Consider the following 26,918-nt stretch of genomic DNA (forward strand, 5'->3'; position numbering starts at 1 on the left):
TATTAGAGGTTGTCAGGGTTGGGTGGAGTGGGGTGGGAGAATGCAGAGTGCCTGCTAATGTGTCAGGGTTTCTTTCAGGAGCAATGAATATATTCTAGAATTACACAGTGATAATAGCTGCACAACCTTTTGAATATATTAAAAGCCACCGAATTGCATACTTCAAAACAGTAAATTATAGACAGGTGAATTATACATCAATTAAAAAATTATAAGAAGAAGCCTTTAGAATTGTTCAAAGGACCCTGCTAGAAACTCTAATCTCAACTCGTTCTGCTAGACTACTTGCCTCTTCATCTCACCCCCTAACTCACACTCCAAAGCAGCCCCAAACCACAGTCCCTAGCTACTACTAAAGGAAAAAAATAGAAGAGACACCAGTCAGCATTGGAGGAGACTTGAGAAGCATTTGATGTTTGCAGACATTCCCTGTAGGGGGTAGGGAAGAAGGTTGAACATAGGAACGTGAATTAATGGAAGATGAATTGCCCCATCTCCAGAAGGGATCAGATGCTGATTATGAAAGGAAGCCAAAGTGTCTCCAGAGAGGCCTCTTTTTAATACCTTCCCATGTGTTAACTATAAGGGAGTGTGGCCAACAGAATCCTCATTACACACAAATGTATTTGACTTGAAGAGGAAAGGTCACCCTGAGCAATTCTGAGGCTTGCTTGCTTACTGGGATCCTCCACGGGTCCCAACATTTTTGTTGGCCTAACTTCTCCCCTGACTCAGAGGCTGTGGGTTTCCTCTCCTTGAATCCTTTCTCCCCATGTGATGTGTGTGAGAGAGGAAGAAATGTCAAAGTGTAACATGAGTGGTTGCCTATTTAACTACTTTAAAATCAGCTCTAAAAAACCAAATTGATTCTAACCAACAGTGTGCAAGATTTTCAATTTTGCCATACTGATGATGGGAATCAATTTGGTACAGCTACTGTGGAAAACAGCATGGATGTTCCTCAAAAAATTAAAAGCTTAACTAAATCACATACCATATTATTCAGCAATCCCACTTCTGGATATTTATCCAAAATAATCGAAATTAGGATCCTGAAGCTATGTTGGCACTCTCCTGTTGATTGAGACACTATTCACAATAGCCAAGATGTGGAAATAACTTTGATATCCATCAAAATATGAATGGATAAAGAAAATGTGATATATACATACAATAGAATACTATTCAGCCTTTAAAAAGAAGGACATTGTGCAATATGCAACAACATATCAACCTTGAGGATATTTCGTTAAGTGAAATAAACCAGTCATAGAAAGAAAAATACCGTATGATTCTTCTTATATGAGGTATCTAAAATAGCCAAATTTATAGAAGCAAAGGGTAGAATGGTGGTAACCAGTAGCTGGCAGAAGGGAGAAATGGGGAGTTATCAATCAAGAGGCATAAAGTTTCAGTTAAGCAGGATGATAAACTCTAGATATCTGTATTATAATATAATACATACAGGCAACAATAAGGACTTGTACACTTTAAAGTTTCCTGAGGGTAGATCTCATGTTGTGTTCTTACCACAATAAAATAAAATTGTCCCCATCCCCTCTTCCACCCCCTGCCAAAAAAAAACCCTAAATTGATATCTTCAGAAGATGCTAGGGAACCAACTAGTTTTTGGAAAATTGGTAAATAATAGTTTAAAAATTTTAAGGTTCCCTTTTGTTTTTACTATGCAAAGTGTGCCACTGAAGAAACAAAAACCACATGAGTACTTAAATTTCAACAAATTCGAGTTCTCTTTCCTTGCAAGATGATGGGTGAAAAAGTTGAGAAGCTGCATACTAAAAAGAAGACCGAAGCCAAGAAGGCTAATGCTAGTGGCAAAGTGGAAAGGGGTAACTTCAGGGCTAAAAAGCCCAAGAAGGGGAAGCCCCATTGCAGTTGAAATCCTGCCCTTGTCAGAGGAATTGGCACATATTCCTGATCTACTATGTATTCCAGAAAGGCCATGTACAAGAGGAAGTACTCAGCCACTAAATCCAAGGTCAAAAAGAAAAATAAGAAGCTTCTTGCAACGGTTAAAAACCAGATAGTGGTGACAAGAATGGTGGTATCTGGGTGGTTAAACTTCACAAAATTCCTAGATATCCTACTGAAGACGTGCCTCAAAAGCTGTTGAGCCACAGCAAAATACCCTTGAGTCCGCACGTGAGGAAACTGTGAGCCAGCATCACCCCCAGGACCATTCTGATCATCCTCATTGGACACCACAGGAGCAAGAGGGTGGTTTTCCTGAAGCAGCTGGGTAGCGGCTTTGTTGCTACTTGTGACTGGACCTCTGATCCTCCATCGAGTTCCTCTACAAAGAACACACCAGAAATTTGTCATTGCACCTCAACCAGAATTGATATCAGCAATGTAAAAATCCCAAAACATCTTACTGATGCTTACTTCACAAAGAAGCAGCTGCAGAAGCCCAGACCTCAGGAAGGTGAGATCCTTGACACAGAAAAAGAGAAATATGAGATTAAAGAGCAGTGCAAGATTGATCAGAAAGCCGTGGAGTCACAAATTTTGCAAAAATCAAAGCCATTAAACATCAATGACTACTGATGTCACAAAAAGAGAGACACTGAGACATACATAACCTCTAAGGAAGAGCACCTAATAATAATGTCCTAATGCTTTAAAACAAGAAGAAGGAGGAGGAGGACCTGGATTGGTCACTTAGATACAATCAGAAACACAGAGACTAAAGGAACAGAGTAAACTTTACTGTGGGGAAGCAACCAGCTAATTCCAGACTGTAGGAAACTCTTTAGATTAAGTGTTCCAATTCTTTCAATGAATAAATTGTAAGGAAAAATAAGGAGATGAAGGGGAAGCCTATGGACTAAAAGGCACTTAAAAGATGTTTATAAAAAACAGGCAAAGCTAAACAAGTGTTTAGGAATATACACTTAGGTGATAAGACTATTTTTAAGAAGTGAGAAGTGGTTGCAATAAAAGGACAATGATTACTTTTGCTGGAAGAGGAGAGATGTTTGAGAGATGGGCATGTAGAGGGCTTCTGAGCTGGCTGGAAAAATTCTCTTATCACGGGTAGTGTTTACAAGAGTTATAGCTTTGAAACCATTATTTTAACTTGCACATTCTCTTTTTATGGCTTTTTGGTACTTACAATATATTTAACAATAAAAAGTTTTTAAAATAAAAATTAAGTAAGCTTTGATGTGAGAAATGGGAAAGAAAAAACAGAAAACAGAGAAAAATATTAGGACTGTAAGAGAGAAAAGGGTCACATTTGTGACCCCACATCTATTTTTTATAGCAAAAACAGAACCCATTTTTTTTTTTTATCACAAAGATGATTCTGAGTGTCACCTAGGACCTCCCTCTTCAAAATGCAGTTAATTTTGGCCACCTATGACCCTGACAATGAAATCCAGGAGGAGGGGGAAAAGCTGGTGGAGAAGAGACTGGAATTGAGACTGGCTAGCTGATTGTGCACGTGCTGGCTGGAAGAATGGGAAACCAACATCTTAAGACCACCATTTGAGAGAGGCCAGAGTGGCAGCGCAGCCCCCAAGAAAGAATGTGGAATAGTGTCTTCAGTGACCCCATCAGAGAGACACCAGCATCCCCAGGAGCAGCTGGAGAAGTCAGGACCCACGTAGGGAAATGTCAGCTGTGTCAGAACCATGGGAGCAGAGAAGGAAGGCCTCTGTAAGAGAAATCTTTCTCTGCCTGTCCACATGTCTGTCAGCATGACATTTTGGGTCAATAAATATTCATCAGGATGCACCATTCCAGCTGACCTATGTTACCCCCTCCACTGGAGGAGAAAATAAACAGGACGGTGGGTGCAGAAAACGTCTGCCCCCTTCAGAGCTGCCTTTGTGCTCTGTGTGAGCCAAGAGTTCAGATGAATGTTTGCCTCCTTGAATCCTTTGGGACTTGTGCATCTAATATCTGGTATGGAGCCAGCTCCTTCTCTGTGTGTTAAACAGCAATGCAGTGCCATCAACATTCTCAACTGTGAGAGAATAACATCCAAGCCAAGGTTAGCTAATCAATGAGCAACTCTTTCTGTTACCTGCTAATGGGAGGGTTCCCAGGTGGAGTTTGTTTCTTCCTTTTTTGTGCTCCCAACATCTGTTTTCATACATCTGTTTTGGCTTTTCCTCTCATTGCTATTGTCTATGTATCTGTCTCCACAGTGAGACTGGGAACCTCTCAATAATTTTATCAATAAATATTGATTGAGTAACTCTTATGTACAAAGCATTATGCTAGCTAAAGTGGCAAACAAAGGAGTAAGTCCTAGAGCTAAGAGGCAGATATTAAACAATGACACACAAACACATGCATAATTATAGATTATGTGAGTGCTGAGAAAGTGAAGGGTAAGATGAATGATTACCCAGGGCAGTCTGTTGGATAGTTCCACATAGGAAATGCATCAGTGAGAAAGAATGTGGAGGGATTGGCCAGGCTAGGGACAAGGGAGTGTGTTTCTGGGCAGGGAGTATGTCCAGAGCAGCGGGTGAGCGGAACCCTGGTGCAAGCCAGGGATGGAGAAGCAGGGCTATAATATAAAGAGCCTGGTAGACCATGATAAGGATCTTAGAGTTTTAACCTAAATACCACAGGAAGGGGTACATGTTTAGAAATGCGGAGATCACTTATTACACTGGACAAGCAGAATGATGATGGAGGCAGAAACAAGAGTGAAGAGGACAGTGATGAAGAAGTCAGCAGATCTGAGAGGTATCTGGGTGACATATTTGGTAGTGTTCTCAGGCGGATGCAAGCAGTAAAGGGTCATTCCAAAACTTCTGGAATGAACATGAAGATAGATAAAGGTGTCATTTATGAGCATAACTCAATATCAAAATGAGACAAGACTAGTACATACACACACACACACACACACACACACACGGCATGACTAAACTCATTAACAATTATCAATACAAAACTCATTTACTATTATCAATACAAAAACTCTGAATAAAAAAATTAGCAAAGGTAACCCAGTAGCATAATACTAGTAGCTAACACTTAATGAAGTATTACTATTTACCACAGGCCAAACACTGTTCTAGAATTTTATTACCTCATTAAATTAATATTTGCTCATAACATAATTACTTGCATTATCTCTATCTCCACAACCACCATATGAGAAAAGTACTATTATTATCTTCATTTCACTGATTGGTGAATTGTAGCTCAGAGAAGTGGGCTGTTTTTCATGAATCAGCATAGATGACATTCCCAGACATAATGGCTCCTTTCCATGTAGGATTCCATTTATATGAAGACGCAATACTAATCCATGGTGTCAGGACAGTGGTTACCTCTATGGAAGGTATTTACTGGGGAGGAAAATGAAGGCCCTTCTTGGGTACTAGAACTGTTATTTGCTAGATCTGGGTGATTGTTATGTGATATATGCATACGAAATTGTAAACTTAAGACTTGCACACTTTGCTAAATGTATTTTTTATCTCAAAAGAAAAGGTATGTGGAGGACATATAGAAGACAAATATTCAATATCTTTGTATATGACAAGCTCTAAAAACCAATGAAAAGTAACCATCAATCCATTAGTGGATGAAGGATATAAACATGGAGCTCACAATAAAGAAATATAAGCGGAAAATAAATTTGTGTGAAATATATGTAAACAGTAAATAAAGAAATGCAAGTTAAATATTAATGAAATATTTTTCTCCTAGCAAATTGATCAAAATAAAAAAAAGGTCAATAATACTCACTGTCAGTGATAATATGGGGAAACAGACATGCATATACTGTGGTAGTAGAAATTGTTACAAATTTTCTGAGGCTAATTTGGCTGCACATATGAAAGTCTTTTCAGTTGTTTATACTTTGAAATAGCAGTGATTCTAGTTCTACAAAGTCATCATAAAGAATTACTTGACCAGGCATGGTGGCTCACACCTGTAATCCCAGCAGTTTGGGAGGCTGAGGCAGGTGGACTGCCTGAACTCAGGAGTTAGAGACCAGCCTAAGCAATACTGTAAAACCCCATCTCTACTAAAAAAATACAAAAATTAGCTGGACGTAGTGGTGGGCAACTGTTGTCCCAGCTACTCGGAAGGCTGAGGCAGAACAATTGCTTGAACCCTGGAGGCGGAGGTTGCAGAGAGCTGAGATTGTGCCACTGCACAGAAGTCTGGGCAACAGAGAGAGACTCCATCTCAAGAAAAAAAAAAAAAAGAAAAAAAGAACAAGCTCCATTCCAAGATGGCAAAATAGGAACAGCAATGCGCTCCATTCCAAGATGGCCGAATAGGAACAGCTCTGGTCTGCAGCTCCCAGCATGACTGATGCAGAAGACGGGTGATTTCTGCATTTCCAACTGAGGTACCTGGTTCATCTCATAGGGACTGGTTGGACAGTGGGTGCAGCCCATGGAGGGCGAGCTGAAGCAGGGCAGGGTGTCGCCTCACCCAGGAAGCACAAGGGGTCAAGGGATTTCCCTTTCCTAGCCAAGGGAAGCTGTGTCAGACTGTACCTGGAAAAATGGGACACTTCCACCTGAATACTGCACTTTTCCCAAGGTCTTAGCAACCGACAGACAAGGAGATTCTCTCCCGTGCCTGGCTTGGCGGGTCCCATGCCAATGAGGCTTTGCTCACTGCTAGCGCAGAAGTCTGAGATCAAACTGCAAGGCGGCAGCCTGGCTAGGGGAGGGGCATCCACCATTGCTGAGGTTTGAGTAGGTAACCAAAGCAACTGGGAAGCTCGAACTGGGCAGAGCCCACTGCAGCTCAGCAAAGCCTACTAACTCTATAGACCCCACCTCTGTGGGCAGGGCATACCTGAACAAAAGGCTGCAGACAACTTCTGCAGACGTAAACAACCCTGTCTGACAGCTCTTAAGAGAGCAGTGGTTCTCCCAGCATGGTGTTTGAACTCTGAGAATGGACAGACTGCCTCCTCAAGTGGGTCCCTGACCCTCGTGTAGCCTAACTGGGAGACACCTCCCAGTAGGGGCTAACAGACACCTCATATAGGTGGGTGCCCCTCTGGGATGAAGCTTCCAGAGGAAGGATCAGGCAGCAATATTTGCTGTTCTGCAGCCTGCACTGGAGACACCCAGGTAAACAGGGTCTGGAGTAGACCTCCAGCAAACTCCAACAGACCTGCAGCTGAGGGACCTGACTGTTAAGAGGAAAACTAACAAACAGAAGGGAATAGCATCAACATCACAAAAAAAGGGCATCTACACGAAAACCCCATCTGTAGGTCACTGACATCAAAGATCAAAGGTAGATAAAACCACAAAGATGGAGAGAAACCAGAGCAGAAAAGCTGAAGATTCTAAAGACCAGAGCTCCTCTTCTCCTCCAAAGCATTGCAGCTCCTCGCCAGCAACAGAACAAAGCTGGATGGAGAATGACTTTGATAAGTTGACAGAAGTAGGCTTCAGAAGGTCGGTAATAACAAACTTCTCTGAGCTTAAGGAGCATGTTCAAACCCATTGCAAGGAAGCTAAAAACCTTGAAAAAAGGTTAGATGAATGGTTAACTAGAATAAACAGTATAGAGAAGACCTTAAATGACCTGATGGAGCTGAAAATGATGGCACAAGAACTTCTTGACACATGCACAAGCTTCAATAGCCGATTTGATCAAGTGGAAGAAAGGGTATCTGTGATTGAAGATCAAATTAATGAAATAAAGCAAGAAGACAAGGTTAGAGAAAAAAAGTAAAAAGAAAAAAAAAGAATTATGCCAAAAATGTATTTGGTTATATAGAAATCATCATAACTCTCTTGATAAAAGCAAAAATTTGGAAACTACCTGTGAATATGTGATTAGTGAAAAAAGTATTTTATAATCATATAACAGCACAATATGCAGCCATTAAAAGTGATAATGTTGATCAATATTTATCGGCATGAAAATATGGCCGTGACATATTATTTAAATTTTTAAAATTGAGGGCCAGGCACAATGGCTCATGCCTGTAATCCCAGCAGTTTGGAAGGCTGAGGCAGGCAGATCACTAGAGGCCGGGAGTTCAACACCAGCCTGACCAACATGGTGAAACCCTGTCTCTGCAAAAAATACAAAATTATTGTGTGTATAATAATATATAAATAAAATTGTATATATGTATGATATAGGTATATATATCTAATGTATATATAATTATAGCTACATTGGATGGTTGGCTGGATATGAACCAAAATGGTAAGAGTAGTTGTTGGCTGGTAGAATTGCTGGGCGGCACTTCTTCTCTACTTCATGAATTTTTTTTAATTTTAAGTTCTGGGATACATGTGGTGAACATGCAGGTTTGTTATATAGGTATACATGTGCCATGGTGTTTTGCTGCATCTATCAGCCCGTCATCTGGGTTTTAAGCCCTGCATGCATTAGGTATTCGTCCTAATGCTCTCCCTCCCTTTTCCCCCCAACCCCTGATAGGCTCTGGTGTGTGATGTTCCCCTTCCTGTGTCCACGTGCTCTCATTGTTCACCTCACACTTATGAGTGAGAATATGAGGTGTTTGGTTTTCTGTTCCTGTGTTAGTTTGCTGAGGATGACGGTTTCCAGCTTCATCCATGTCCCTGCAAAGGACATGAACTCATTCTTTTTTTATGGCTGCATAGTGTTCCATGGTGTATATGTGCCACATTTTCTTTATCCAGTCTATTACTGACAGGCATTTGGGTTGGTTTGAAGTCTTTGCTATTGTAAATAGTGCTGCAATAAATATACATGTGCACATGTCTTTATACTAGAATGATTTATAATCTTTTGGGCATATACCCAGTAATGGGATTGCTGAGTTAAATGGTATTTCTGGTTCTAGATCCTTGAGGAATCGTCACACTATCTTCCACAATGGTTGAACTAATTTACTCTCCCACCAACAGTGTAAAAGCGTTCCTATTTCTCTACATCCTTGCCAGCATCTGTTGTTTCAAGACTTTTTAATGATTGCCATTCTAACTGGCATGAGATGGTATCTCATTATAGTTTTGATTTGCATTTCTCTAATAAACAGTGTTGACAAGCTTTTTTTCCCATGTTTGTTGGCAGCATAAATGTCTTCTTTTGAGAAGTGTCTGTTCATATCCTTTGCCCACTTTTTCATGTCGTTCATTTTTTTCTTGGAAATTTGTAAGTTCTTTGTAGATTCTGGATATTAGCCCTTTGTCAGATGGATAGATTGCAAAAATTTTCTCCCATTCTGTAGGTTGCCTGTTCACGCTGATGATCGTTTCTTTTGCTGAGCAGAAGCTCTTTAGTTCAATTAGACCCCATTTGTCAATTTTCATTTTTGTTGCAATTGCTTTTGGTGTTTTAGTCATGAAGTCTTTGCCTATGCCGATGTCCTGAATGGTATCGTCTAGGTTTTCTTTTAGGGTTTTTAGGATTTTAGGTTTTACATTTAAGTCTTTAATCCATCTTGAGTTAATTTTCATATACAGTGTAAGGAGGGGGTCCAGTTTCTGTTTTCTGCATACGGCTAGACAGCTTTCCCAGCACCATTTATTAAATAGGGAATCCTTTCCCCATTGCTTGTTTTTGTTGGGTTTGCTGAAGATCAGGTGGTTATAGATGTATGGTGTTATTTCTGAGGCCTCTGTTCTGTTCCACTGGTCTCTATATCTGTTTTGGTACCAGTATCATGCTGTTTTGGTTACTGTAGCCTTGCAGTATAGTTTGAAGTCAGGTAGCATGATGCCTCCAGCTTTGTTCTTTTTGCTTAGGATTGTCTTGGCTATATGGGCTCATTTTTGGTTCCATATGAAATTTAAAGTAGTTTTTTCTAGTTCTGTGAAGAAAGTCAGTTGTAGCTTGATGGGAATAGCATTGAATCTATAAATTACTTTGGACAGTATGGCTGTTTTCATGATATTGATTCTTCATATCCACGAGCATGGAATTTTTTTCCATCTGTTTGTGTCCTCTCTTATTTCATTGAGCAATGGTTTGTGGTCCTCTTTGAAGAGGTCCTTCATATCCCTCATAAGTTGTATTCCTAGGTATTTTATTTTCTTTGTAGCAATTGTGAATGGGAGTTCACTCATGATTTGGCTCTCTGTTTGTTATTGGTATATGGGAATGCTTGTGATTTTTGCACACTGATTTTGTATCTGAGACTGCTGAAGTTGCCTATCAGCTTAAGGAGTTTTTGGGCTGAGACGATGGGGTTTTCTAAATATACAATCACGTCATCTGCAAACAGGCAATTTGAGTTCCTCTTCTTCCTATTTGAATACCCTTTTTTGCCTTCTCTTGTCTGATCATGAATTTTTATAATACAAATTTTATAGTCATATATGTAATATATGTTCAAAAAAAGATAGCACATTTATCTAGATATTCTAGCAATTTTTATTTTTAAGCTTCATCTACCTTGTTTTTCCTCAAATCATAAAACAAGCTTTAAAATGCAGTAATCACCATACACACAGTGCAGGAGTTCTTACTTGGGGCTTTGATTCTCAACGTTGATCTCTCTTAGTTTGAGAATGCCTAATATGTTCTAAACATCTTTTATGAGTTTGGAGAGTTTTCCACATTGTAACATTGTTCCAGGCTCCTTTGCTGCTGACATCAGAGCATGAGTCTTTGCATCCATGTGAGTCCCAGCTTGGAAGGTAATGCTACAAGAAGGTAGACATGCATGGTATCCATCTCAGGTGAACATGACCCCAGGAGCTCAATGACTGAGCTCCTAGCATCTAGTTCCAAGCATTATCAATGCAAGCTACAGTGTCTCTGCAAGAAGCAGAGTTGTTGCCAAGCATTGGCAGTGACGATGTTTTCGATGGAGCAGATTGTACAGTGTGATTTGATGTTGTTTCTGGCCTGATACTTCCTAAGTCTGCTTCTCTTGCCCTCCAGGAGATTCTGTGAGTTGCTTTATATATATATATTTGCCTAAACTAACTAGAGTGGATTCTATTATTTGCAAGGAAGAACTATGCCTAATAGTATTACCTTCACCTCCATTTTACAGATGAAGAAATTGAGCCTTTTTAAAAAATGAAGAAAATTTCCTAAGATTACAACAGCTAAAAAGTAATGAGGCAAGACTTAAGTGTAAGACCTTTGAGTCAAAGTCTAGGTTCTTCCTACCATGCCATGCTGCTATCTGGAAGACATGTACATATATTTTTACAAAGATTATTAATAATTAAACAAATAGATACTAGTATGGGATATCCCAGAGGAATTTAAAACTAAGATATTCCAATACTGACCATGAAGTCAGGTCATTAATAAAAACAAATGTTACCACTTCACAAATAATTACTATGTGCCAAAACTGCCCATCAGCTGTGGGAGGGATCCCAGAGATTAACCACTCTCATTTATAGATGAGGAGCTTGCAGCCCAGAAACATGATAGAATTTTCCTGTTTCAGTCAGTAGGGTAGAGTGAGGAGAGAAAAGCAATTTGTTGACTCCCTTTTCCTTTATATAAGTGGAGGGTGAAACCACTTATTAACCTGTTTAGAAATGCTTGTATCACACAAGTTCAATGCCTAAATGAAAATCTTATTTAAATGTTAGAAGAAATAAATATTGAATCTATGAGGAATAACCACATTTAAAATATTGCCAACCAGTTCCAGAGATACCCTAGACTACACTATCATCAGCCCTTCGGGGTGTGTAACTGAGAAGCCTAAAATAGCTTTTGAGAGAAACCTCATGAAAACATCCCCGGGGGAGCTGAGATCACATTTCCACCCAACTCTGAAACACAGGATTTATTTGACCAGCTTCGAGGCAAGAAAATTGTTCCTTCTGCAGAAATTGGGGAAAATGTGAAATCCCTTGTGAATCCATGGAAAAATGTAAGATTTAGTGTCTAAATGTTTTAAAATAAAAACATTTTATAGTAGACATTACTATCTCCATGTTCATAGATAATATTTTTTGTTTTAATAAAATCTAAGATGTGTTTTACCCTAAGGGCCATTTCTATTGAACCTGGAGGGGGAGAATAAAACCAACTTGAGTTACACAAGGAAAACTGAACCTTTACATTTCTGATTCGTTTCCCCTTAAATCATCCAAACATTGCTTTTTATGGGCTGTGTAATAGCAAAACAGTCTCTGAGAGGGTGTTAAAGCATTTCAAGCCTTGCTTCCCTTAAAAATAAAATAATATAAAATAAGTTTTAAAAGGAGGAAGCAGGCTTCAAGTGAATCTAAAGGGTTTACAAAAGGTCTCATCAGGCCAATATCTAAAATGTTTTAGTGAATTTTTAATTTAAAAAATTTTCCTTTTCCTGTTTAATAGTGGAATCTTGCATGAAGATTGCCTTGAATGCTTAAAATATGTCTTCCTATCAGAATAAGAATAAACTTGGTCACTAAAAAGAGAGCACTCTGCTTTTCTCCATTAGAAATCACCGTGAGATATTTTAGAGTGAAGGAATTGTACCAATTTAAACCATATGCTTGTTTACATCTAATTTATCAGATAACTATTGGAAAATTTTACCTAACTAAGAGAGTCTTCTTTTTCACAACCATTGGGTGATTCAAATAGTGGAGTATGCAGTTCACTTAGGGCCAAATGTAGAATCACATGTTAATAGAATTTGACTTCTATTAAGACTTCTTCCTCCCTTTTTTATCTCTATTATTGAGATGACTGTTGAATGAAATCAGGTCACTTTTGCCTTAAGCTCTTTTTTATTTTAGTTCTCCCATGAGCCTACTTACATGAATAATAACTTAGGTAGTTTGGAAAGAAAGTCTAAGAAAACTAAGAATGGCCGGGCGCGGTGGCTCATGCCTGTAACCCCAGCCGTTTGGGAGGCTGAGGCGGGCAGATCACCTGAGGTCAGGAGTTTGAGACTAGACTGACCAACATGGAGAAATCCTGTCTCTACTAAAAGAAAAAAATTAGCCGGGCGTGGTGGCACATGCCTGTAATCCCAGCTACTTGGGAGGCTGAGGCACTTGAACCTGGGAGGCAGAGGTTGAGGTGAGCGGAGATCGTACCATTGCACTCCAGCCTGGGCAACAAGAGTGAAATTCCGTCTCAAAAAAAAAACAATAACAAAACAAACGGCTAATATTGAATGAAGCATTTTCTCAAAAATAGTTTCAGACATTGCACTAGTTTGCAAAGCAGAAGAAATCCACCATACATTGTGCATTTCCAGGTAATTAGTGAGTTTTCCATTTGAAGTTTTAGCTGGTTAAATTTTTGGCTGCCTTGAATCTGAAGAAAGACTGGCAGAGATAACAACATAGTATTTTAAGCAGAAATCTAAGGAAGCCATTCAGAAATTCATCCATTCATTCCACCATGATTTATTGAGTGACAACTATGGGCAGGCAAGATGTTTGGGACTGGAGGTATAACAGCGAACCATGGAGACAGGTATTTTCAAAGAAATTGGATGACAAGAGATCTGTTTGGGAGGGCCATAGTTTGGCGACAACAAATACTAATTCTGGGACTCATTTGTAGCATGTTTTATAATTTCAGAGAAAGGAAACATCAAAGTGCAAATAGTGAGATCTCTTCATTTTCAGTCCTGTGATATTTGGCCAGTGTTTTGCATAGCCTGAAGAGCAATTCCTATCTGAGATCCAATAACTTCACTCACTAGAGCACATATGATACCCTGGAACATTTATCATTTACCTTTAGTGTGCATCTCACCTCTATTCTACTTGCTCCCAGCTTTGTGTCTCTGCCTCCTACTTCACTATGAAAACTGAAGTGATTGAACTTGTATTCTCCCAAGTCTTCTTTTTGCCACCTTCAAATTTATATATGTCCTATACATTTAATGCAATTCCAATAAATAGTATCTCCAATATTTAAGAAGGAACTTGCAGTTCATGCAGAAAAATAACGTGAGAAAACTCAGAGAAATCTTGAAAATAAAAATGAGAGATAGATAGTGTTACTAGACAATGCAATATATTTTGGAATTCCAATAAGTAAAAAAGTTTGATATTAGATAAAAAGTGAAAAATCCATGGAATAGAATAAAGAGTTCAGAAATAGATTCAAATTCTATGAAGGTTGGGCTTATGACAAAGGTGCCATTTCAGACTGGGTAAGGAAGGAAGGGAAGAATTCAAAATATGATGTTGGACAACTGGCTGACCACTGGAAAAAATATTAAAATGGTATTTATCTCATCAAAAATAAATTCCAGATGGATTAAAGACATAAATGTTAAAAATAAAAGATTTTGAAGAAGGCATGAGAAATAACAGGGACCATATTTACCTTCCTGTCTGAAACAACTAAGAAAAAAGACAAAAAATACAATGATTTTAAACCATTAGACAATAGGCAACAAATGACAATGATCCTTGAGAGACAGGAAACAAACTATATGAACCCTATTATTGCCTCAGCCCACTGCCTGGAAAGAGTTTTGAGGCCACAGCATAGGGAAGGGGGAACCAGCTACAGCCCAATGATCTCAAGAAATTTAGGAGCTGGAGCTGGAGCTGAAGTCCAGGAAGGCCAAAGCAGCCGAAGCAAACAGGGCAGAGTACCAGAGAAAATCTGCTGTCCAGAGAGAGAGCCCTGGAGATCTTCAGAGGATCCCCTTGCAGTATTCAAATCAGTACTACTCAGCAAATGTGTGTGAGTAAACTAGTAGAGGACCCAGACACTGGGAAACAACCATCTGAAAGGACTAAAGAGAACAGTGTCTCACAATGGACTGGAAATAGTTCCTGTTCCCATCAACCAGACTGAAACACCTCAAAACTCAAAAGGCATCATGTAAAGTACTCATAAGAGTTTTGCCTCATGATTGGGGGGAAAATATCCCTACTAAATGCTTATCTGGTCTTGCCTAACAGCTTAAAAACAAGACTAAAATGAACCAGAAAAAACTCAAGAATATTCACAAGATTACAAAAATAATAAACATCCAACAAGGTAAAATTTACAGATCTGGTATCCACTAAAAAGTTACCAAGTAAGCAATGAAGCAGGAAAATGGACCCATAATGCCAGTGGTTAATTCTGACGAACCAAGTAGTAAAAGACTTGTTTCATTGTATTTCCTTCAGTCTCTTAAAATTATATAAATATATACAAATGTATTATATATTTATATATAAGATATATGTGTTTTATGTATGCAAATGTGCATTTATATATACTATATATATATATACACACACACACATCTGCTTCCTCCTGTCTACCTACTCCACAGATTATCTAGAAATATAGATGGAGAAAAAATATACAAGAGATGATAGCAGACATAGAGAATATAGTGAAAAGTTTGACAAGATGTCAATTGTGAGTACCATATGGAAAAGGGAAAGCAGAAAGAAATGGCTGAGATTTTCCTAGAACTCATAAAAACATCCACAGGTGTAAGAAGCAGCCCAGGACTGCCCTAGTGGGTTAAGGATACATATATACACATATACACACACACACATATATATATTTTATATATATATATAATTTGAAAGGATCTAAATGTTCATTAATGTGGACTGTAAAATTACAGTACATTTATGTTATAGATGCTATGTAGCCATAAAGTGTACTAAAGGAGCTATTTATGTCAGGATATGGACCAACCTCCTAGTCTCCAAAATATACTGCTAGGAGAAAAGGCAAGGAGGAAAGTAACACATAGAGTATGTCATCATTTGTCTGGAAATGGAGGTGGAGTCACATTCACACACAGATATAAATACCTATTTGGCTGTAAATGAACAAAACATTTCTGGTTTGATACACATAGAAATAAGTAATAATGGTTGCCTCTGCAGTGTTGGATAGGCTGGGTGACAGGAATAGAAGGAATATTTTGTTCCTTGCATATATTTTTGCCTCTGAAATTGTGCAGGAGGTGCGACTATCACCCATGTAGATCAACCAATAAGAAAATTTAAAAGCAAACCCCAGCACAATCAAAATGGCCTTCAGCTCTGACCAGTTAAGTCCTTTTCCCTTTAACTACTTTCTCTGGCCTTTTACAGTCTGTCACTTCTTGGAAAAACTGGGAATTGAGAATTTAAAAGCATGAGGATATCTTTCCTCTATAAGCATCAAACCCAAGGCTGGAGCTCTGTATGGGTTTGCAACAGACTGCTTTTAAATCCACAGGGTGGAGAATTTAGCTTATTTTTAAATTAGGTGGAATTCAGAAAAGAGCTGCCAAAATGATTAAATAGACTGGAGAGACTGGTTTATAAAGAAAGATGAAAAGACCTAAATGTGTGTAATTTGGCGACATGACAGCAGGCCTGGCCTGTGGTTAACACATACAAGTACTGAACTTGATGAGTTCAAACACCAGGAAAGGAGCAGAGTAGTTGAGGATATAAGTAGGAGGAAAAAGGAGAAAATATGAAAAGAAAAACAAAGTGAACAGATACTCAAACAAAAGTCTTAGTCAGCCTGTCTGTCTCTATCTCTAGAGAGGCCTCTCCAGGGAAGCAACTGATGTCTTGTTTCTTGGATACTATCCTAGAACATCTTTACCTTCTCAGCAATTATAAGCTGAAACCAGCTGCCAGACCAGGGGTTAGAGGTCACCAGAAAGACTTTTATTCAACTTAAGCTCCCCTTTTGCACTGCCTTCTCCCTGATCTGGCACTTTGCTGTATTCGAGTGGCTACTTTGCTTCCATGTGCATAACCAATAAGGGGCAGACAGCCTTTTAGGGAGGAGTCTATGCAGAGTACATTGATCATTCAGTCATATGTCAAGTTTTACTGGGTGTCTATGATAGGTTTGAGAAAGAAGATTGCAGTTCCCTGCTACTATCAAGGAGTTTGTGGTAGTTCACAATAGTTCTATCAAGAAGGGATAAGTGAGATGGCCAGGTGGACACAGACCAGCTTAGCAGCAGCACTGTGAGCACTGTGCTGTGCATTGGATGGTCCCATGTCCCTAATCAGCCTCTCACTGAGCCTATCTCTAGAGAGTATTAAAAAGTCACACTATTGCTATGCCACTGAAAATGAGTACCATCAGGGGTGACTTTTCTTGCTTGTAATGTAACTACTCAGTCTCTTCACCTGCTATATCTAGTCTATTCCTTTTATTTCATATTCACTAATCCTTAGTCCATATTTATGTGGGCTTGCAAATTAACTTGCCAGAGTATATGCTCAAGGGTGTGCAAACTGATATGGGAGCATATATAAAAATCTACATTCGTATGTATAAATAATCATGCACAAGTCTGTATGCATTTCTGGATTCATATCTCTGTGTTGCTGTGTATATGAGAAAATGCACATATGGGTAAAATGAACGAAAAATTAATTTAAGAAACAATCTGGTAGGGATTCCAAAACTAATACATAAGAGAATGTTTTAAAAACCATTCTTGGTTTATGTTTATTTTAAATTTTCTCCATTTTTCAAATGAAGGAACTGAACTGTGGCTGGAACTTGATCCTGATGTGCTTATTACTGGCAGCATTAGGTGAGGCCATTCCCCTGTGGGCAGAGAGTAGGGTCGGAGGGAATAATCATTATAACTCTCAATTATTCTGGACAAGAGGCAGCTTCTGGGTCAGGAGATGAAAAGTTGGCAGCTATGTCTTAGACTGTGGGTAAGGAAAGAATTACTTCTCTCTGGGCTCCGGTTCTCTTGTAAAGAGGCTCTGAGGGGTCCAGACATGCTAAAGGCCTTTCCCATGTGGTGGAGAGAAGCTGAACTCTGCCATATGGAACTAGGGGAGGAGATAGGCTCATAGCTACGGTGCCATGATTAGGTTTGCCTACAGATTACAGAAACCCCAAAAGAACAGCGACCTAAACAAAAAGTCCAGGGATACTGTGGTGGCTTCACTAGGTAATCAGGAACTCCATCTCCTCTCTGCTCTGCCATCCTTGGCAGCTGCTTCCAGCCTAAAGACCATCACATGTTCCAGGATGGCTGCTGTAACCTCTGTCATCACGTCCTTTTTTGGGCAGCAGAAAAGACAAAAAGGAGGCATCTCCCAGTTTTTTTCTGTTGTATTAGCCAGAACTTAGTCTTGCGACCATATGTAACTGCAAGAGAGGCTGGGAAAGATATCCTTATAGCCTGGTTCATCACCATCTTGAATAAAATTGTTTTTCTGTAACTAAAGAAGAAGGAGAGAATAAATATTGGGGGGAAAAGTGTTCCCTGCAACAGTTGGGCAAAAATGTGGCCTAGAGAAAAGCCCATAAGGATATGTAGTTGCCAGCCGAAGCATAATTTTGGTATATGCTTCCTTTTGGTGATACCTGAGGCTGTACCAAAAAAGTGATACTAGCTGTTATAAGCTGTTCTTGGTTATGCTGTGGGGTATTAAAGAAAGTGTCTGTGTCCACTCTTGGGCAAAGGAGACAGCAGCACTCAGAGGCAAGTATGGTGTGTCTGCAGTGACCTCAGGGAGCACTGGCCCACAGAGAGAACCACAGAGAGCTTTCTGGAGCAACAAAATCACTTCATGCTCATAGGCAATGTGCCTGAGTCACGACAACTGGTGGGGAGGACACAAGCAAGAAACATCCTAGAGACTCCCTGGGAAATACCAGCTGTAACAATACCTCAAAAGTGGGGCTGGGGTCTTGCTGTCCCACAAGTGAGGGTTACAAGGTCAGTAAGCTGTGCTGAACCATGTATATGACCTCATTTATAACCATGGACAGGTAAGGCCAGGGGATTATTTGAGTGACAAGAAATAAAGAATATATTTCAGAAGTATTTGTTTTGTAAAGAGAGAGTTGGTTAAGAAAATGTGGATGCATGCATTTTAGACCACGCTTCAGCTTTTTAAAGTGAACACCAATGAGTGAGCATGATGATTTTCAATGCATATTTCATGGAACTCTCTAGTTTCATGAAGTGAATCAGAGTGCCTCCAAGACCAGAGAGAGACCAATGGGCTAGACTCTGGTCCCCAACCTATGCTGATGACATCATATTCATATTATTAGATTTCAACATAACTTCTCATTTGAAAAATTATTTCTACTGGCCCCACCATTAGAAATTAATGGTATAGGTATTAAACTTAGTAATGGTAATCACCTAACAATGTTGATCTCACTATCTTAAACTAAGAAATACTGCAGAAATGCTATTTAATAAAAGGAAATAGATATGTTAAATCTGCTCCTCTAAAAAATTCCAGTCTATCAAGGATATAGAGAAAATGAAACATTTATACATTGTTGGTAGGCATGTAAATTTAGTTCAACCCCTACGGAAAAACAGTATGGAGATTTCTCAAAGAACTAAAAATAGAACTACCGTTCAATTCAGCAATCCAACTACTGTGTATCTATCCAAAGGAAAAGAAATTGTTTTATCAAAATTTACCTGCACTCATATGTTTATCACAGCACTATTCACAATAGTAAATTCATGGAATCAACCTAAGTATACATCAATGGTTTACTGGATAAAGAAAATGGGGTACATATATACCATGGAATACTATGTAGCCATTAAGAAAGAATAAAATCGTGTCTTTTGCAACAAAAAGGGTGGAGCTGCAGACAATTATTCTCAGTGAAATAACCCAGAAATAGAAGATCAAATGTTCTTACTTATAAATGGTAGCTAAATGAAGGGTACACATGGACATAAAGATGAAAATAATAGACACTGGATGCTCCAAAAGTGGGTATGGTGGGAGGGGACTGAGGTTGAAAAACTGCCTATTGGGTACAATATTCACTATTTGGGTAATGGGTTCAATAGAAACCCAAACCTCACCATTGTGCATCCATCTAACAAACCTGCACATGTATCCCCGAATCAAAAATTTGATAAATAACAAACAACAACAAAAATTCCAGCCTATACCTACATGAGCTGACATATGCAATATTGGTTACCATGATTAATTCACTAACAAAGGTTCTAGACATCAATCAAAACATTTACGAAAAGAAGGGATTCTATATGAAGACAGGCTTTGAAAATTCTATTTTTTTAAAAAAAATTTGTTATTATACTTCAAGTTCTGGGATACATGTGCAGGATGTGCCGGTTTGTTACATAGGTATACATGTGCCATGGTAGTTTGCTGCACTCATCAACCTGTCATCTATATTAGGTATTTCTCCTAAAGCTATCCCTCCCCTAGTCCGCCACCCCCGTCAGGTCCCAGTGTGTGATGTTCCCCTCCGTGTCCATGTGTACTCGTTGTTCAACTCCCATTTATGAGTCAGAACATGTGGTGTTTGGTTTTCTGTTCTTGTGTTAGTTTGCTGAGAATGATGGTTTCCAGCTTCATTCATGTCCCTGCAAAGGACACGAACTCATTCTTTTTTATGGCTGCATAGTGTTCCATGGTGTATATGTGCCACATATTTTTTTATCCAGTCTATCACTGATAGGCATTTGAGTTGGTTCCAAGTCTTTGCTATTGTGAACAATGCCACAATAAACATACATGTGCATGTGTCTTTATAGTAGAATCATTTATAATCCTTTGGGTATATACACAATCATAGGATTGCTGGGTCAAATGGTATATCTGGTTCTAGATCCTTGAGGAATCGTCACACTGTCTTCCACAACGGTTGAACTAATTCACACTCCCACCAACAGTGTAAAAGTATTCCTATTTCTCCACATCCTCTCCAGCATTTGTTGTTTCCTGACTTTTTAATTATTGCCATTCTTACTGGCATAAGATGGTATCTCATTGTGGTTTTGATTTGCATGTCTCTAATGGCCAGTGAGGATAAGCTTTTTTTCATGTTTGTTGGCTGCATAAATGTCTTCTTTTGAGAAGTGTCTGTTCATATCCTTCACCCACTTTTTGATGGGGTTGTTTTTTCTTGTAAATTTGTTTAAGTTCTTTGTAAATTCTGGATATTAGCCCTTTGTCAGATGGAAATTTTCTCCCATTCGATAGGTTGCCTGTTCACTCTAATGATAGTTTCTTTTGCTGTGCAGAAGCTCTTTAGTCCCATTAGACCCCACTGGTCAATTTTCACTTTTGTTGCAATTACTTTTGGTGTTTTAGTCATGAAGTCTTTGCCCATGCCTATGTCCTGAATGGCATTGCCTAGGTTTTCTTCTAGGGTTTTCAGGGTTTTAGGTCTTACATTTAAGTCTTTAATTCGTCTTGCATTAATTTTTGTATAAGGTGTGGAGGCCTAGTCTCCTCCACACCTTATACACCTAATTCTTCTGCATGTACACCTCCACACCTTATTCTTCTGCATGTGAACATCCAATTTCCCTAGCATGGTTTATTGAAGATTAGCTGGCTATAGTGCATGAATTTTTTCTGGGATCTCTATTCTGTTCCACTGGTTTATATGTCCATTTTTATGCAAGTACCATGTTGTTTTGGTTACTATAGTTTGGGGTGTGTGTATATATATATACACACATATAAAAAATACATTAATATATAACATATATGTTATATATAAATTAAATTTATAAATTAAAGTTAAATTTTTAAAAATTTTTAAAATGTATATACATATATATATATATATATAATGAGATGGGGTCTTGCTATGTTGCCCAGGCTGCCCTTAAACTCCTGGACTCAAGCGATCCCCCTGCCTTGGCGTCCTAAAGTGCTGGAAATACAGGCGAGAGCCACCTTGCCTGGCCTGGCTTTGTAGTATATTTTGAAGTCAGTTAACATGATGCCTCTAGCTTTGTTGCTTTTGCTCAGGATTGCTTTGGTTATTCAGGGTCTTTTGTAGTTTCAAAAGAATTCTAGGATTCTTTTTTTCCTATTTCTGTAAAGAATGTCATTGGCATTTGTATAGGGATTACAATAAATCTGTAGATAACTTTGGGTAGTATGGCCATTTTAACAATATTAATTCTTTCAATCCATGAACACAAGATATCTTTCTAATTATTTATGTGTTCTTCAATTCTTTCACCAGTATTTCAAGGATTTTTCATTGCCTTAGTTAAGTTCATTCCTAGGTATCTTCCTTTTCTTTATACTATTGTAAATGAAATTGTTTTCTGGATTTCTTTTTCAGATACTTCACTATTACTATATAGAAATGCTGTTGATTATTTTTACCCTACAAGTTTACTGAATTTGTCAGTTCTAACAGGTTTTTTTGGTAGAGTCTTTAGGGTTTTCTATATATAAGATCATGTCATCTGCAAAAAGGGACAATTTGACTTCCTCCTTTTCAATTTGGATGCCTTTTATTTCTTTCTATTGCCTAATTGCTCTGGCTAGGACTATGTTGTCTTTCAACATTATGTTACATAGAAGTGGTAAAAAGTGGGCATCCCTGTCTTTTTCCTGATCTTAGAGGGAAAGCTTTCAGCTTTCCCCCTTCAGTATGATGTTAGCTGTGGATTTGTCACATATGGCCTTTTTTTGTGCTGAGGTACATTCCTTTTATATATAATCTGTTGAGAGTTTTTATCATGAAGGAATGTTGAGTTTTGTCAAATGAATTTTCTGCATCGATAGAAATAACTATACGGGTTTTGTCTTTCAGTTAATGTGGTATATCAAATTTATTGATTTGTGGATGTTCAGCCATCCTTGCATCCCTGGAATGAATTCCACTTGATCATAGTGAATGATATTTTTAATAAGTTGCTAAGTTTGATTTGCTAGTATCATTTTGGGAATTTTGCATCTATGTTTATCAGAGATATAGGCCTGTAGTTTTCTTTTTTTTGTTGTGATCTTGTCTGATTTTGGAATTAGAGTAATGCTGGCCTCATAAAATGAGTGTGGAAGTATTCCCTCCTCTTCCTCTTTAGCTGTCTGAAAAGGTTGAGGGTCAGTATTAGTTCTTCGAGTGTTTGGGGAATTCAGCAGTGAAGTTCTCAGGTCTTGGTTTTTTCTTTGATGAAAAACGTTTTATTCCTGACTCAATGTCCTCACTACTTATCAATGTGTTCATATTTCTATTTTTTATTATTTAATCATGGTAGGTTGTATGCTTCCAGGAATTGATCCATTTCTTGTATGTTATCAGATTTGTTGGTGTATGGTTGTTGTTCATAATACTGTCTTATAATCTTTTTAATTTCTGTGGTGTGAATTGTAATGTATCCTTTTTCATCTCTAATTTTATTTACTTGAATATTTTTTCTTAATCTAGCTAAAAGTTTATCTATTTTATCTTTTCAAAAAACAAATCTTCATTTTATTGATCTTTTCATTTATTATTTTTTTAGTCTCTGATTTACTTCTACTCTGAGCTTTAGTATTTCTTTCCTTCTACCAATCTTGGGTTTAGTTGTTACTGTTTATCTAGTTCCCCAAGGTGCATCATTAGGTTTTTTATTAGAAATATTTCTTCTTTGATATGGGCATTTATTACTATAAACTTCCCTCTTAGAACCGCTTTTGCTGTGCTCCACAGGTTTTGGTATGATGTATTTCCATTCTCATTCGTCTCAAGAATTTTTTTTAATTTCCCTTTTTATTTCTTTATTAACCCATTGGTTATTTAGGGGCATATTGTTTAATTTCCATGTATTTATAAGGCTTCTGAAGTTTTTCTTGTTTGTTGACTTACAGCTTTTTATTAAAGCTACCTCTATTGCTGAAATTCCAGCAGGGAAAAAAATTATTATTGTAAATCCAAGTCTCTATCTTCCAGCACTTTGTTGTCTTCTGAAACAATGGGATTTGGGGGTGGGGACACACGAAGTTCCTTAGGAAGTTAACTATTGCACTACAATAGAGCTGCTTGCAGTTGGGAGCTTTTAGTGGGCAATATATCATAATCAGCAGCAGAAGATGTAGATTCATGAAAGTAAATCAGTGAGATGTGACTCAGGCTGCTTCTGGAAAGACAGGAGTAATTTCCTTAAGACAAGGTCTGCTCCAACACTGTGAGAAGTGGAGCTCTTCGCAGAAAAGATGAGAATTGCTTCTGAATTAAAAAGCTGTGAGTGACCTTCCAAGGTCACCTAGTTTATTCCCTTCAGGCAGAAACCCCTAGTAATGTGATGATAAGGTGGCCTGTTTTACAGACCCTGAGAGAGAGCACATACATTCCAGAATCCCACACTCCAGCACGAAGAACCTTCACTAGCAAGAAATTCTTCTTGGGTGTAAATATAATTCCTCCTGCTATGGCTAGTTTGCTTTTGCTTTTGCTGTCTATTTTCTCTTCCTGAGAGACAAATAAGCTGGTCAAGTAAGACTAAGGAACCAAAGAAGCACGACTTCACAACTTGCCCAGAGTTGGTGAATTCAAAACCAGAGAACTCATTATGGTATCCGTTCTTATTCCCAGATCTGAAGAACAGTGAATGCCTCTCTTGGCAGATAGAGAGCACTGGCAGGAGGCAGTTGATCTACCTACTTGCAGATAACTAAAAATCTTTAAAGCTCAAGGTACTACTCACCAGGGAATCAACTGTTAGTTCCCCCGTAACCCCCCCACAATAAAAGGTTAAAAAAAAATAAAGGGAAGGAAAACAGCAATTTAAAAGTCTATAAAAGTGCCAGTTGCATGGTCTGAGGCTAGTGCTTGAGAGTAAGGGTGAGCAGGAGGTCTCTTTCACCCAGGTAATGACTGTATGAGCCCCATAAGGAGATGGTTAAATCAAACACTGAGATGACTGCTCTTAAGAGGGGAAAAATATGTCAATCACACTTTGCCTTTGACACAAGGAAATTCCTTGAAACTGAGAATGGAGAGTGGAAGGGAGGGAGAATGTCTCCTGATGTGGGTGGCCAGGAAATCAGGGGCCAGAAAAGCATGAGAGGAGAGAGGAAGAAAGAGACTGAGAGGGAAAAAAACACAAGATTGAATTCTAATCAAAATGCTATGAGGCGTTCACACCAGGCCTTGGGAGAATATTAACAAGGTTACCCAAGGGGGGGCCTTTAGCCCCAGGAATTATTAGTGAATATGGAATTATATTTGCACAAACACTACCAGATGCAAGGGGCTAAATGTCCTGCAGATGTGGAAGGAGCCAGTGTACGTTCCAATAGGCGGCAGCTTTATTTGTTTTACCCTTCGTCCAAAAGTCTGGGCAGCACGTTTCTGAGGGGTTGCAATTCTGGAATGACCACCACATCACTAGGCCCCTGTTTCCCAACTGCTGCTTGCACCAGCTCCAAAAGTATCTCTGCCTAGGACAATGTGGAGTGGCCCTGAGTTAGGTTTGACAAGCTTACCAGCTGACCTCTACCATTTTTTTTGTGTCGGGGGAAGGGGATAATAGCAGTCCTAAAAGAGATTTTCTGAAAGATGAAAGAGTTCAGAGCCAGGTGAATCACAACAATTTCAAAGAGTAGTTTTGAACTCAAATTTTAACGAGTCAGTGTTGGGCAAAGAATATACAGCAAAACAAAAAGGGTACAAAGGGTCTCCTCATATGAACCTTTAGAGCCCCACAACTCGCTTTTATTTAGATTCGCCGCTGCTGAAGGGGACATATATCATCTCTGTGGTTGGATGAGATGCTGCCTTCAGGGGGTCTCCTGAATGCATGACCCCAAACCACGACCACCATCTTGCTCGCATTGAGCAATGATTGCCAGTCTGGAAAGAAAGAACTGCTCAGCACACTGATAAGACATGTAGAGGCAGTTGACCCTGAAGCTAATGCCATGAGCCCCTCCCACATCCCTCATAGGGCCTCTATCAATATGTATGCATGGCTATATGTTTTCATAAAGTTTACGAAATTAAGGTATATAACACCAATTAGTTAATACAGCCCTGATTTCCCCTCTGTCACATTTCCCTTTGTGTAGGGTGGCATCAGAGTTGGGTTGAAGATATACTTAGCTTGAGTGGAATGAAATGTATTACATGGTTTGCATCAGTTTTGTGTAGGGCTGACTGCTAACCACCTGGTTGTATAAATGGATTCCATAAGCACTTCTATCATCAACTGCTCACCAGTGAGCTGGGTGACCAAGGGACATCATGTTGGGATTACCAGCATCCTAAGATGCTGATCCTATGATGAATTCTGATGTTACGTAAATACATCCTACAATGCCCAGCCCTGAAATTAGAATAGTGGAGGAGAAATAAGATTTGAAATGTGCAGAGCCAGAAGCTAGTCATAGAAGTGTTATCTAAATCTTACAACTCTTACATGTAAAATCTTGATAAAAGTTTTTCCAAATTTGACAACAATTGTAAAATTTTGCGTGACATTGCAAGCAACAAAATGTGGTATTGAAGAAAATTTCCCTAAACTATCAACAATAAAACACAAATTTTAATGAACCATACTAAAGGAAAGTTGAACCATGTTTCTATTCTCTCTATACAGTATGGTATTACAAAATTGTCATATAAAGAAGCAATCAGAATCTGTACAACTATATGTGTATATATTAGAACTATATATATAGTCCACATAATAGAATATATTACATATTCATATATTATCTAATATATATTTTACACATAATAGAATATTATTATGTATTATATGTAATATATTACATATTTATTTTATATTAAATTTTATATTTTATATATTTATTATGTATTACATGTAACATATATATTACATAATATATTACATATTTATATATCATATCTAATTATATATTATCATATATAATAGAATTATTACATATTATATGTAATATATAATACAATATATAATTAGAGATATATAAGTAACATATATAGTATGTAATATATACAATAGAAATATTTCAGAGAGTTAATAAATAAAAGCAGCATGTTGTTTTCCTGGATTTTGTGATTTTTGTAATATTTGGCAGCTTTCTTTTTCAATTCGTGATTTGTTATTTATTTATTTTATTTATTTGTTATTTGTTTTTTGAAATGGAGTTTCTTTCTTGTTGCCCAGGCTGGAGTGCAATGCTGCAATCTTAGCTCACTGTTCACCGCAACCTCTGCCTCCTGGGTCCAAGTGATTCTCCTGCCTCAGACTCCCGAGTAGCTGGGATTACAGTTGCTCACCATCACGCCTGGCTAATTTTTTGTATTTTTAGTAGAGATGGGGTTTCACTCTGTTGGCCAGGCTGGTCTTGAAC

At 38.4% G+C, this 26,918-nt stretch overlaps 1 long non-coding RNA gene and 1 pseudogene across 1 annotated transcript in view; one reads left to right on the forward strand and one right to left on the reverse strand.

Annotated features, from left to right (window-relative positions):
- LOC107000433 (uncharacterized) overlaps positions 1–26,918 on the reverse strand; it is a 119,665-nt gene that overhangs the window by 52,119 nt on the left and 40,628 nt on the right. The window lies entirely within an intron of this gene.
- On the forward strand, positions 1,402–2,568 carry LOC144338664 (large ribosomal subunit protein eL6 pseudogene; annotated as a pseudogene).

The sequence above is a fragment of the Macaca mulatta genome, chromosome 1 (genome assembly GCF_049350105.2).
Source record: "Macaca mulatta isolate MMU2019108-1 chromosome 1, T2T-MMU8v2.0, whole genome shotgun sequence".
NCBI classification, from domain to species: domain Eukaryota; kingdom Metazoa; phylum Chordata; class Mammalia; order Primates; family Cercopithecidae; genus Macaca; species Macaca mulatta.